This window comes from Abramis brama (assembly GCF_963993115.1).
Source record: "Abramis brama genome assembly, chromosome: 4".
Classification (NCBI taxonomy): Eukaryota; Metazoa; Chordata; class Actinopteri; order Cypriniformes; family Leuciscidae; genus Abramis; species Abramis brama.
The window spans coordinates 32,483,615-32,498,195 of record NC_139966.1 but is presented as its reverse complement, the minus strand read 5'-3'; the positions used below and the strand labels follow the sequence as shown (position 1 = coordinate 32,498,195).

The window sequence follows — 14,581 nt, the reverse complement described above, 5'->3', positions numbered from 1 at the left end:
TGTTTTAAATAAACACTGACAAAAAACTATACATGTTTTAGGGCTAATCTGAATCTAAATTTTTAAACTTTCAAAACAATATTACTGTAACCATGCCTCATTTGTGTATCCTTTTCCCACATAAATTTGAAATATTCCAAATGACCCCCCAGCAGGAGTTTATTGCGATCATTATGTTGTTGCGTAATATCATCAACCTTTTGTTACTTGGCACTTTACAGTCACAATGGCACTGTATGATTGATGTATCGGTTTCATTTCAGATTTTTCCTCTTATTCAACTTGTTGACAAATTTAAATATCTAACATTCTGATTAAATATTTGTAAATAAATGTATTTTGTTCTTTAAATACAATGACATTCACAAACTGACAGTTTGCCACCGTTATTTTTATTGATAGTAAAAAAAAAAAACGACAGAAAGATAGAGAAGAGTTTGAAGGAGATAGTCAGTTCGACAGGATGAAAAGAACATTATTAAATTACTTTGGAACACCTCCCTGCTGAAAAATCCAGCTAAAACCAGCCTAAGCTGGTCAGGCTGGTTTTGGCTGGTCTCCCAGCCTGGTCATAGCTGGTTTATCAGGCTGGTTTTAGAGGGGTTTTGAACACTTTTTTAGCTGGTCAGGCTGGTCTAAGCTGGTCAGCCTGGCTGGTCTTAGCTGGTCAGGCTGGTCTTAGCTGGTTTTAGCTGGTCAGCCTGGCTGGTCTTAGCTGGTCATTGTTGGGCTTAGCTGGTTTTAGCTGGTCAGGCTGGTCATTGTTGGGCTTAGCTGGTTTTAGCTGGTCTTAGCTGGTTTTAGCTGGTCATTGTTGGGCTTAGCTGGTTTTAGCTGGCCAGGCTGGTCATTTTTGGACTTAGCTGGTCTTAGCTGGTCAGGCTGGTCTTAGCTGGTTTTAGCTGGTCAGGCTGGTCTTAGCTGGTTTTAGCTGGTCAGGCTGGTCTTAGCTGGTCAGGCTGGTCTTAGCTGGTCATTGTTGGGCTTAGCTGGTTTTAGCTGGTCATTGTTGGGCTTAGCTGGTCAGGCTGGTCATTGTTGGGCTTAGCTGGTCAGGCTGGTCATTGTTGGGCTTAGCTGGTCAGGCTGTTTTTAGCTGGTCAGACTGGCTGACTCTATGTCTTCTCTATTTTTCCTGCCACTGTGTGTTGTGACAAATAATGTAAACAATTCCAAGTATACTTAAAATAATCTTCAGGAGCACAGGCAACAATTCAAACAAATTCCTTTTATTTGATATTGCAGCCCCTTAAAACAACCCATTGATATGCTAACAGTAATGTACAAAATTATTAATTGAAATGATTAAAATGCTAAAAACTATAATAGTAACTAAAGGAGAACAATAACAGAATTATAGAGATACATTTTACATTACATTTTTCTTTTCTTTTTTTATGACATCTTGTATTTTTTGGGATATGTAATACCCCACTTGCTTCTCCCGCTTTTCTCTCTCCTTTTTCGGGTTCTTTTTGTTTGAGCCAGTCACTGAAGCAGACTTGAAAGATAAATAATTTAGATTATTAATTTGTCACTTTTCAACTAGTAAAACTTAGAAAGGTAATCAACTAATGTAAAACCGTTTTACTAAATTGGCTACGGCTACATAAAGTATATGAATGAATGAATAAATGAAATAACAGATTACCTCTCAAAACTTGCAGCTTGGATGGTGTCAGGGGAGGCTTTGCAGAGTGTTTATTCGTGGGACACTCCTTTCCTGACACACTTCTGCTCTTTAAAGTGTTTGTATGTGGATCTTCAAGACAAAACATAAATTAGCTTCAATTGTATGAAAAAAAACACTCTTCAAAATATCTTCTTTTATGTTCTACAGAAAAAATAAACTTATACAGAATATATTCCAGTTGGTAGCTATAAATGTTGTGACGTTACTCCTACTTTGGCTACCACATCAGAGCTGCATTTTTTTTAAAGATCTCAATATTACAAATAAGAAGCTGTATTTATTTTCCTACAAAGATATCTAGTCATTTCAGTGAGATCTTAACAATTTGTGTGGAACCTTTCAGCACGTGTCAAGCAACTTCAGTCTGGGTAGATGCCATATTTAAGTGAATCAAAAATGAGGCTGTGTGCAATATGCATACAGTCAGTTCAAAAGTTTGTACCATCTAAATGTGCTGGATCTTTTTACTTCATCACCACCCATGTTTTCTAAAGTTGATTTTTTTCAATATTTCATCAACATAACAGTACATTTAACCGATTGTAAGTCTGTCTTTTACAGACAGTGTTAGCTGTAGCTTTGATTTCGAATTAAAAGTCTCAATATGTGATGATCATTAGCTTCAATGCAGAACATTAATAACTATGATTGGGACTGCCATATATACATACATTATAATGAGCAAAATATTGCATTAAAAACGTTGTAAATTCTTTGGGATTAGTTGCTGTGTTTCAGCCATAGACTGTAAAAAAAGATGGACGACGCCCCTTCGCTCTCTTCCATTGATGAGAACTGAAGCCCGATATGGCGCTGACATCTTGGGGCTTGAGTTTGCGCAGTAGCGATCTCGGGACCAGACCTGCGCAGTAGTGAGCAGGAAGTAATCAACGCTCCGCCCTCACTCTCGCCGAATGCACTGAGGGAGAGTGGATTCTGCACACTTTTTTAAAAATTGATTGCAGTACGACAAGAGGCTTGTTAAAATAAAGTATACAATCTCCTCAGTCCTCCGAAGATCCAGACAAAATGTCCGTTGGTGCTTCGGTGACTACTTCACTCAGAGAACCTGTCAATCACAGCTGTCAATCATGACGTTACACCACCGCATCACGTAACTAACTAAAAACCAACTTATTTTTGAAACAGACACTTGATCTTACACCAGCGTGATAAAAACAACAGCAAATGAAAGAAACCACATTTGGAAAAAAGATATTTGAAGTGTAATTTAATTGTTTAGTTGGTATCAAGTCCCGTTGAATAACACGGGGAGGCGGGGCTTATGACATATACAGGGTACCCCCAGGATCCTTCAACTTAAATTCAAGGCTTTTTAAGACCTTTTTAATACCATTTCAAATGAAATTCAATGCCAACTTCGTACCAATTCCGACAGAAGTATGAGGGTAAAATGTCAAATCTGTATACATTTTAAACCCTAAAAAATAATTATGTACAAGTAGACTACTTGAATTAAATAAAACATTTTATTTAAATAATAAGTCATATTTAATATATACGCAACAGCGTTGTAGCGCGCACGTGTGTAGGCTAGTGTTAATTTTGGCAGCCATTTTTGATTTAGTCTTACTCTTCATCTTCAGACGAAAATGCTTATTGGTCTTAGTCACATTTGAGTCATTCTGCCTTTCATAGTTTTAGTTGACGAAATGTGTTTGCATTTTTTGTCAACTTTTAGTCATTACTTTTAGTCAAACTGCAGTAACTTTAATTTTGGTAGCTATTTTATATGTAGTCTTTAGACAGAAAATGTCATAATTATTCTCTCTAGGCCAATTCAATTAAGCTTATGAGAAATTAAAATTAAGCTAACAGGCTGTATTGGCATTGCACTCTTTAGCAGTAGCACTTGTGCAATTCTACATATCCCTTTTCCTTAGTTCTCCAATTTTTTAGAGTGCCGTACCCCCTGGTACCCCAACTCTTCCACATCTTTCCATTAAGGGACAATATTTGCCCCATTTAATCGATTTTTCCATTTCATTTTTCACCTTTATAATACCTTTAAAAAAATAAATAATGCTTTAAATAAAACAATGTTCAATAAATATGCAATGTTAAAAAACGTTTAATATTAATAGAAATATGATATTAAAATCGCCAGTAGGTGGCGGTAACTCACTGTCTTTGTCAAAGCCACAGATTTTGTTGCAAAATAGAGCAATAAGCCTGACAATACTGTTTAAAATGTAGCACATCACTTAATGTTACCCCCTTTTTCTTTTCTTTTTTTCACTGTTGTATAAAATCAATGTCACATTTGAAATCGTGTGGATAGTCGGGAAACATTGCATTCTTGCTCGTATAATGATCAACATTAAAAACACTGCTGTATATCAGCCTGCATTTTGATCGCAGATTTAGTCGCACAAACAGCGCAAGCGGCTCGTGACAGAACACAGACCGACTGAATGACACTTTAATTTAAGTAGAAAATCTCAAATGAAGATCGCTGAACTCCAGCTTGTCTGTGTTTTCAGATCATCCGCGCTTCTTCAACAATGTAGAGAGAGCGCGCGTGGATGGTTGTGGCCAGATACTACTGAAAAGACCGGGTAGAAAACATGTTCTTTTAACAGAAAAGCTCTGCTTAGTAACCATCGTAACGGGTGCGCACACTTTCGCGAGTTCTGCTATGACGTGGAGCGCGAGGTGCACTCAACGTTACGCGACTAATTTTTAATTAGTCTACATTAGTAACAGTTAATTTTGTTACGGTATGAACTTAATCATAGAAAAGGCAAAAAATCAAAGACTTTTGTAACGAAATCCAAGACTTTGTATACCAAATTCAAGGCTTTTAAGGCCTTCATTTGAGATTATCAAATTTAAGACTTTTTCAATGCTTTTAAGACCCCGCGGGTACCCTGATATACTAGGACCAGTCACCGGGGGGCGATCGAGACGTTTTGGCTTCACTTTTCAGGGCTTGTGCGGCACGCTTGGTTTCAGCGTGTTGTCCTGGGAGGAGTGCATCCACAACAGGAGTTTCACTATGTAATAGTTGATTACTATTCAAGCCACTAGATATCAACTAAAGTGGATTTTCAGAGGGAAACAAATAAATTAAATTGACTTTAGAATTCACAAAATGACAGTTAATTGCATTAACATGCAATGTTATACCTATGAAAAAAAAAAACATGTCAATGTGTTACATTAACAATGCATCTCTATTTAGTTTTTCACCGATGTCTAGGGGCTGTTTACACCAGGGCACTTCATGCGTTTTCTCAGATCAGATTGCTGTCTGATTTATCAAAACGATTCCATTTACACCTGGTTACATCAATGTGTGTGTGTTTTTTTTTGTGTTTTTTTCCGGATATAAATCCGATCTTAAATTCCCGCTATTTGCAGATTTAATGGAGTGCACGTCACCGAAAGCAACAGATATGAGATACATTATTTTATTGATCATCAGCTAAAATTTCTGAATCAAAGCCCGCAATAAGAGAAAGCAGAAACAGCCCTGGTAAGATCATTTCGTTTCTTTACATTTAATGAAGATGATTGTGTGTTAAGCGTCAGCGACTTACTTTCACTTTGATTTGCGATAGTTTGCACGTTGGTTTGATGAATAGATGCTCATCTGCGGCGATGCGTGTTGCAGTAGCGTCATCATATCTGACTATAACATGACATATAGCCTATAACACGCTCTCACATGTTTATTTTTTAATAAACCATATTCAACAACATATAAAAATGAAATAATCTTTAGAGTAAAGCCGCAGCCATCATTACCAAGCGCGAACCATTGACAGTGAATGAAACGAAGCGAACTTAGCCTGCAGGCTGTAGTGTGACATGCGTAAACCAATGGTGTAAACATAATCATAGAGATGACGTGCCACGGGTTTTTATTTAAAAGAAAAAACGTAGCTTGTGTTTGTATGTAGGTCTAGGCAATTTATATTCACAATACTTAATAACTAATATTATTTTATTGCATTTGTATTAAATGTTTGAAGAGGTAAAAAAAAATATCGGTCGGTCTTAACTAGTGTTGGGCGATATGCTCCATTTTCATATCGTCCTATCGTCAGCCTGTAAGATCGGTGGTACGCGATATTATCGTGAGGGGGCGGGGCTTACTTATTTGATCATTAACTTGCTTATTTACTCGTTAATTTGCTTGTTTTATTAGTTCGTTTTATATATGAGAATTGTTTTCTATTTTGCTAGCAAAGTTGGAGTGTTTATCAATAGGCTAAATCAGGTTATTTCCCGGTATAGTGAGGTAAAAAAAAAAGATCCTTATCATTCTTGTATCTGACTCAGAGTATTTCAACATGTCAGCGGGAAATTTACGGACACACATTATCCTCTCATGCCGTTACAGATGCAGCATTTTGACTGTATTTCTGCACGAGATGAGAACACGTTTTAATAATTTCTTGGGTCAAGAAAGAGTCAGAGTTTGTGATATATGTCCTCCTACCAGTGCACTCTCTGTCTGTATGCAAGTGCACTTCACACATCGCACTTCAATAAGCCCGAAGAACGCGGGTTAATGTGTTTTAAATGCTGAGAGAAATCAAAGGCAAAAATCTAAAAGTCGATCGGTTATACTTAAACTTATGACTTGACTCCGATAAAGGAAAACGGGTTAATGTGTTTACATGACATGCATTGCCAGTTTATTCAGCATAATCGAGTTAATAACGTGCATGTAAACGCGCTCATTCCCTGAAAGTGAAAGCAGAAACGGACTGAGCTTTCGCTGCATTAACAGCGCGTTCTCTCAGAGACGACGGTGGATATAACGGTATAGCAACTATCTTAATTTACTGGCTTAATATTTCTCTTGTGGACTTACATTATTGACAGTGAAACAATTAGAAGAATATTACTTGTTAAACAAGTGTTTGAAGTAGGGGTGACCCCGAATAGTCGAAGATTCGATAGGAGGAGCCTGATTCGACTACCGATCTCACGGTCGAATCTTCGCACAGGTGTTATGAAACGAGGATCATGCCACTTTGGCTATAAGAGAGCGCTCAATGTCTGATTTCACATAGAACTATCGGTTTTCTGTCAATACATTAATATTCAGCCTATTATGATAATGCTGTATATAAAAATGTGCAAAGAAATAAGTTTTTAATAAATATTTTTAATGTGCGTGAATAAATCCAAACACCCCGTGACAGATTTAAGTTTCACTTTCAATCCGTGACCGACAGAGGAGCGTCTTCGCGGCAAGGATTTAAATCTTTAACAATGTCTGGGATAAGAAACTTTAAAGTGTGGATGTACACCATCAGAAAGGATATTCTCCAAGGCTGAATTTAGCATCAGGAAAACCATGATCGCACTTCTGCCGGCCAACGTTAAGTTTCACGTTAGAATGTATTTTATCCGCGCGCACAATTTGAAAAGACTCCAACGGACACAGACAGAGTGAAAGACTGGATTTGTTCTCTCGATCAGGTAGGGTACAAGTGATTTCAAAACTTTTCAGACGGTTCTAATTTGATTTTTGGATGCTGTGAGTGTGAACATTTTTAGCTAAAAAGACTGCCTCTCCAGTTTAGCATTTATTGTTGTTTCTGCAGTTAAAAAGACAAAGTTGAAAATTCTGGCTACTATCGTTATTTTAATAGTTTCTTTATTTTAATTTTATTTATTGATCTGTCAGGGTAATCTTTATTTGTGGCTTGTGTTTTGAATATATGTTCCCCTGCACTTTAGGCATTTTGCACACATTTGCTCATCTTGTGACTTGATTCTGATTTATTTCGTTTTGTATTTTTATTTATTAGAAAGGTATATTCTGTTCTAATTTAATTTAGTAAATTGTTTATTTTTTCGGTGCATCGATGTTGTGCCCGCACAGGTAATTTAGCCGATTTAATTTGATTTGCATGTGAAATGCAAATCCTGTCCGTGGCCTTTCTGGAGTTATTTATGTTATTTCTTAGTTTTATTGATCCAAAATGTTTTTATACATTTTCTTCTATATCTTTGTGTGATTTTCTGTACATGGTGGCTTTGAAATGTTAAAGCCCCGCCCCCAGCCCCACCCCTACACACATGATTCGACTATTAGTCGACTATAGGCAAGACATGACGATTCTGATTCGACTATGAAAATCCATAGTCGGGGACACCCCTAGTTTGAAGTTGCTTTTGATTTCACAGACGGCAGAGTTGTGCTGCGTTCTTGAACTAAAGACTTTTATTAGGCCTATATAATTTTAGTGATATTATTATCATTAATATTTTGTAATTGTATTGTTTTTAGTGTTATTAGTGTCATTCAATGTTTTGTTAATGTGCTATGGAAACAAAATACTGACGAACAACGATGCCGTCTTCATCTTGGCTCTAAATGATGCGTCTGTTAAAGCAAGCACTCTTGACAATTTGTGAATGGATCTCATACGCACGTCGGTGATGTCGCAAGTGTGGTTATGTGGTGATGTCGTTATGAATTTAGGCAAGGCAAATTAATTGTAGTTCATAATTAATGTACCCATTAATGTTCATGTTTCAGTACCCATGCCTACATATGGGTGTGTTCATATGGATGAAAGCCTGTTGTGTTCAGTCTCTTGATTTGTGATAGTGGCAGCTATTGTGAAACTCACCTTGTCAAGGTGACCGCATCAAGATCTTGTCCTGAAGAATCACAGGGCCAAACACTAGGGATTATTTCATCTGATAACAAGAGCATAGCCATAAGTTTAAGAACTCTAATGATATCTTTAGCCCCTGATATTGCATTGGGGATATCAATTCAAACATTTTAAAGGCTAAGAGTATGAGCCATGAGTAAGCTGGCCAGATATCTGTGAAAAATAACTTGCGTGCCTGAACCATATTTAGCATTTAAAAGTAAAAAGAATTTCAGTATTTATCAGTAAAAAATACATACAAATAAATAAATACCCCTGAGTATGGTGTCTGTCTCACTGGCCAACATAACTCAAAACAGACCTAGAGAAATAAAATATACCAATGACCATGATATCCTGTTATCATAATAGTTAAATAAATAATTATAACTACGACCATTATACCATTATATTTGTCGCCTATTATTTAGCCTACAGGCTTCTCAAGGACAATCACACTGAAAAATCCTGGGGTTAATGATTTTAAAATGTGAGACTTCTTTCAAAAGCATAAATCTTACAGACCCCAAACTTTTGGACAGTAGTGCATTGTATGTTTGAGGTGGTTTTGCTTACTAGTCATATGGTTCATAGCCGTGGAGATTTTCTTGGATGGGGTTGCAGCAGGCCTTCAGCATGATGATCTACAGTAGGAACATAACATGCAATGTCACAGAGCCAACACTGTTACATAGGATTTACAATAGGGTTTATTACAAGAAACCAAGCCAGAGCAGAGGTGAACTGCAGAAAAGAGAAAGAATTATATATAGATAATATATTAAGATAATAATTAATTATATATTAATATAAATAGATGCATATGAAATGAATAATTCACCCTTTGTTGTAGAGGTTTTTTTCCTGTTGCTCCTGAAATCACTTTTTTTAAATCACTATTTGTAAGTGACGTCACTGATTAACAGTGCAGCGCATTCTTTCAGGTTAAATAAATTAGCTTACTTTCAATCACCCATTGACAAATTACCAGCAAAACAAAACTATCAAAAACTGTTATCTACACAAAGATGTGGTTAAAACCCCAAACTTTTATAAACAAGAGCTCCAGTCAGACTATAGTTAGCCTTAACGTAAGTTAAGTTAGGCCTAACTTACCTCTTCTGAAACTGGTTGAGATGCTAACGGACTTTTTCGAAGACACAAAACCATTTCTATAAAGTAAATATTCAACAGGAGCGTGTCAATTACACGTAATAAAGGTGTCAGGGACGTTTGTATGTATTATTTTTGTGAATTTGTTGACTAAACTCACCTGAAAGCAGTGAAAACAACAGCGAGAGACAAGAGTTTTGCTGTGTGTCAGTTGATGACGTTTCCCGTTTCCATCTGCTCTGAGCTCTCGCGCGCACAGCGCGCTCGCTCCAGTGTTTGAATGCGAATGTTCGAATGTTCACGCGCACGCACATTAAAACACTTCAAAGTCACGCAGCATTTAAATAAACATCTAGAATTAAAAAATCATTAATATTAAATCATGAATTTAAAACTCATTGTGTAGTTATATGACCCATTCATGTGCAATATGCCAGGTTTATGGCAGGCGAGTAAAAAAAAATTGTGACAGTGACAGAAGTATTAAAAGTTTTTTATTTTATTTTTGAAAAATTCAATTTACATTTATATAATGATAAGTTGCGTTAGAATACTAATAATTGCGTTATATTACTAAATGGCAAGCAAACAAACAAACAAAAAATCTGGGTTCCAGACGGTTCCAATAATTAACTAGTGTATATTATAATCAACATCGTCTATATTAACTTATTGTGTGTGTGTGTGTGAATTATTATTATATATATATATATATATATATATATATATATATATATATATATATATATATAATATTGTGAGATGTTCATCAGCTTGGCTAGGCTGGGAGACCAGCTAAAACCAGCTGACCACCAAATTGTCCAGGCTGGGAAACCAGCTTGACCAGCTAGGAAAGGCTGGGAGACCAGCTAAAATAAGCTATAAGCCAGGCTGGGAGACCAGCTAAAACCAGCTAAGCCAGGCTGGGAGACCAGTTTGACCTGCTAAGCCAGGTTGGGAGACCAGCTAAAACCAGCAAAGCCAGGCTGGGAGACCAGCTTGACCAGCTAGGCCAGGTTGGGAGACCAGCTAAAACCAGCTAAGCCAGGCTGGGAGACCAGCTAAAACCAGCTACTTCCAGCTTAAACCAGCTAAAACCAGCCAACCAGCTTAGGCTGGTTTTAGCTGGATTTTTCAGCAGAGCTGTCAAAAAAGCTATGACTGAAAAGGCAGAGGATGATGATATGGAAGAAAAGGACAAGAATGAGGAGGAAAATGAGCAGAATAAAGAACAACCTGAACAGTCTAGAGCAGTGGTCACCAACCTTTTCAAGCCTAAGATCACATCCAAGTCCAAATGTAAACCAAGATCTACCACTTGCAAAAAATTATGCAAAAACAAGACCACAATGTAGTTCTTCTTTGACATTCTTTGTTGCCTGTTAGTCACTAGCAAAATATTTATTTAACTATACAAATAGTATATAACTATACAAACTGTCAACTATAATTCAACATTTTCAACAATAATATAACATTAAGTATTTCCACAGACACCAAAGTGTTATAAAACACTTTTAACAATATAGCCAACAGATTTCAAACTAGCAATACTCCCTCACTCTGAGGCAAAAACGACGTCATTGTAACAGCGCGTGCGCCTCCGCATCTGAAGATGCATGACTTTGAGCCGAATCTGCCCGAGCAGACGGATATTAGTACATCTCATCACACCGGCAGCCAGTTTGCGCGTCTAAATCAGTTGTATGGTCTGGTTTTCAATCTAAAACAGTTGCGTCAAGTATAAATGCCTCGTCTGTTTGGGGAGGTGCGCGCGCAGTCAGCGGAGGCTCGCGCTGCAGTGCCAGGCGAAAGTATAAACAAGGCTTGAGTCAGCGGTTGTTTTACAGACATTGGGCCCTATCTTGCACCCAGCGCAATTGACTTTGTACACTGACGCATGTATCATTCCTATTTTGCACCCGCGCAAAGCGCGCTTTTCCCTCCACAGAAGCACGTCGCTAAACTAGGGAATGAACTTGCGCTCCCTGGGCGGTTCAGCGCAAAAAAGGAGGCGTGTTCCGGCGCAAACGTTCCTTCGTGCTATTTGGTTTAGAAAACAATTGCGCCACTAACCAGGAAAAAATAGTTTAAAGTCAGTGGCGCGTTGCGCATGTTATTCATATGCTATTTTAAGGGCGCATGCTTGGCCATAATGAATGTAGCGTGTGCACAACGCGCATACACTTTGATTCTCTCATCTACACAGAAGCAGCAGTTTTCATTTTTGCAAATCATACATTATTATGATAGATAGATAGATAGATAGATAGATAGATAGATAGATAGATAGATAGATAGATAGATAGACAATTTATTATAAAAGCATACATCTAGCTTACACATTTACCCAAATTATCATACACCTTTTTAACCGAAGTTAATTTGGGTGGGTTTCTCCATCCCCAACGTCCCTGACGAGAGCATTGCTCTCCTTGGCTGTGAACCGCTCCTGGCGCGCGCCTGGCAAATCCGCCGTTATAATAGGAATCCGCTTTAGAGCAAAGCGCGTCTGCTCTTAAAGGGAATGTGAGATGACGCTCTGATTGGTTTATTTCACGTTACGCCCAAACCACACCTATGAATAATGAAGCTACTTCAGACCAACCCATTTTAGATTTGCGCCTGGCGCAAGAGTTATTTATTCCGCTGGGAAAATAGCAACAGCGCCAAGACCCGCCCACAAAGTTACTTGCGCTTTGCGCTTTGACACTTGCGTTTCAGATCGTTAAAATAGGGCCCATTATATGTAAACTATAGGCTATTTGATTGGACAGATATACCCCTCTCCCTCCCCTAGACACCATTTACTACACACAGTAGGCTCACACATGGTGCATTTTAAATTAATAAATAATAATGAATAAAAATATTGGGTTTTTCTCTGATTTTGAAAACTCTTCGCGATTGACTTAAAATGCTTCCAAGATCGACTTGTCGACTGCGATCGACGGGTTGGTGACTCCTGGTCTAGAGAAAGTGAAGATCAGGGAACTTCCAGCAATGCAGGTTGCATTCTCCCCAGCTGCTGGACAGAGGAGCAGTTCAACTCTTTCTGTAAAGGCCATCCGTGGCTAAAGAACAGAAATGGCAAGCTTGGATGTGATGCGTGTGGTAGTATAGGAAGATTAGGATTACACCATCATATGGGATCAAGGTTGGCCAAAGAATGGTTGGACTTTCAAATATGCAGTAGTGGAGACACAAGGGAGGCACAAATGGCATCACTTCGGAAGAAAATCTGGCAACATAAAGGAAGCCATGGACATAAGACTGCTGATGACATCATGAGAAAAGCAAAGGAGGGTTACTTAGAGTCCAGTGTTCAAAGACAGAATGCACATTTGGAAGAGAACACAAACAAAATTTTCAGAACAGCATATATGATTTGCAAAAACCAGCAGCCCTTTAGCCTAATGGAGGACTTAGTTGATCTCCAGGAAGCCAATGGTATTACATTGGGAGGTGTGCTTCAGTCCAGAAAAAGCTGTGGGGACATATGTGAGTTTATCGGAGAAGAAATGAGAAAAAAACTGGTGACACACATAACTGAAAATGATTCAAAAATGGGAGTGCTTATTGATGAGTCAACTACAGCAAGCCATCTGACTGTGTTAATTGTCTGTCTTAGATGTGCAATTGGCTCAAACCCACCCACAACTGTAATATTTGAATTACTTGCTTTAACCTTAACAACAGCAAAGTCCATTACAAGTTCACTTTTGCAGTGTCTGCAACAGCACTTTCCAGAGGAGTTTCTCAAACGCAACTGGATCTCTTTCACCTCAGATGGTGCATCAAATATGATAGGCCGTGTATCTGGAGTCTCTACCCAGCTGAAACACCTTTACCCTGATCTTATTGTGTGGCACTGTTGTAACCACAGGTTGGAACTTGCAGTTGGCGATACCATCAAGGAAAATGGGGAAATCAACCACTTCCAAGCATTTATGGATAAGTTGTATTCCCTCTATCATGCATCTCCCAAAAATGAGCGAGAGCTACATCACAATGCAGAAGAACTCTCTGTCATCTTTCTCACCACTGGTAGAGTTCTTGGGGTCAGATGGGTAGCCTTAAGTAAACGCACTCTCAGAGCAGTGTGGCAGCTGTTTCCTGCCTTGCATGAGCACTTTCAGAGTGCAGCCCAAGATCCTCGCAGAGATGTGAACAAAACATGTACAAAGGACTTGCAGCTAGACTTACTGCAACAGCCTTTGTCAGGAACCTTGGAGTAATGAGAGATGCTCTAATAGAGTTATCAGAGCTGTCACTCATGTTGCAGAGTAACACCATCACTCTTCCTCTGGCTCACTCATTGGTCTGTCAGAAGGTGAAGGTGTTTGAACCACGTGCTAAGGGAAGACGGAGAGTTTGCAAGAACTGCTTCAGAAGCTGCAGAGAAGGCAGAGTTCCATGGTGTGGCACTTCATCCAGGGAGAATGGTAGATGTTGCCATAAATGCTCAAAAGTTTTACGACAGTCTGGCATCTTCTCTTAGGAAAAGACTAATGACAACATCAGCCTCTAAAATGCCACATGTTGGGTCTTCTACTCATATCTCTGAATATGATGACATATTGTCATCCTGCAGGACCATCTACCCAAGATACTGGCCTGGGGCCGTATTCACAAAGAATTTTAAGGCTAAAAGTAGCTCCTAACTGGCGAATTTAGGAGCAACTCCTAAAAATAATGGGCGTGTCACTCGTAACTTTAGGACTCTTAATTTTTTTGACTAAGAGTAATTCACGAAGCATTTTAGCCCTAAAAGTAGCACCTAAGCCTGGGACAGCTTAAAAGAAGTCAAGAGGACTCCTAACTCACTAAGACCTATTCACAAACCGCTTTTTGTGGCATTTCACGTTGCGATGTTTTGAAATGCGTATGCGGCGGCTACAGGAGCTTCCAATCGCGAGGGAACAATTTTGCATTGTAGGCATAACTAGGTATGCAATAACGCCACCAGCAACAACCAAAACTAGGCTACTCATTGCATGTAAACTAATTGTAAGTTAACGTTTCATTGTGAATCAAATTAAAATGTTCTTCTCTTTGCAAACGTAGGCAGAGGCATATAGTGACAGATTAATTCAATAATGTTGCAAAGATATTGCATCAAAAGTTT

General features: G+C 38.4%; 1 long non-coding RNA gene across 3 annotated transcripts; it reads right to left on the bottom strand.

The window, feature by feature from the left end:
• Positions 1-1,054: 1,054 nt before the first annotated feature.
• LOC311081348 lies at positions 1,055-9,694 on the bottom strand. Of its 3 annotated transcripts, none has more exons than XR_014605871.1 (7): positions 9,614-9,694; positions 9,457-9,512; positions 8,917-8,984; positions 8,615-8,662; positions 8,314-8,344; positions 1,652-1,762; positions 1,055-1,501 (listed from the first exon to the last, which is right to left on the bottom strand). It is a non-coding gene; the product is annotated as an uncharacterized lncRNA (long non-coding RNA). The 3 variants fall into 3 exon arrangements; XR_014605872.1 differs by having other exon boundaries at positions 1,056-1,501; positions 8,314-8,383; XR_014605873.1 differs by lacking the exon at positions 8,615-8,662 and having other exon boundaries at positions 1,057-1,501; positions 8,314-8,383.
• Positions 9,695-14,581: the final 4,887 nt, after the last annotated feature.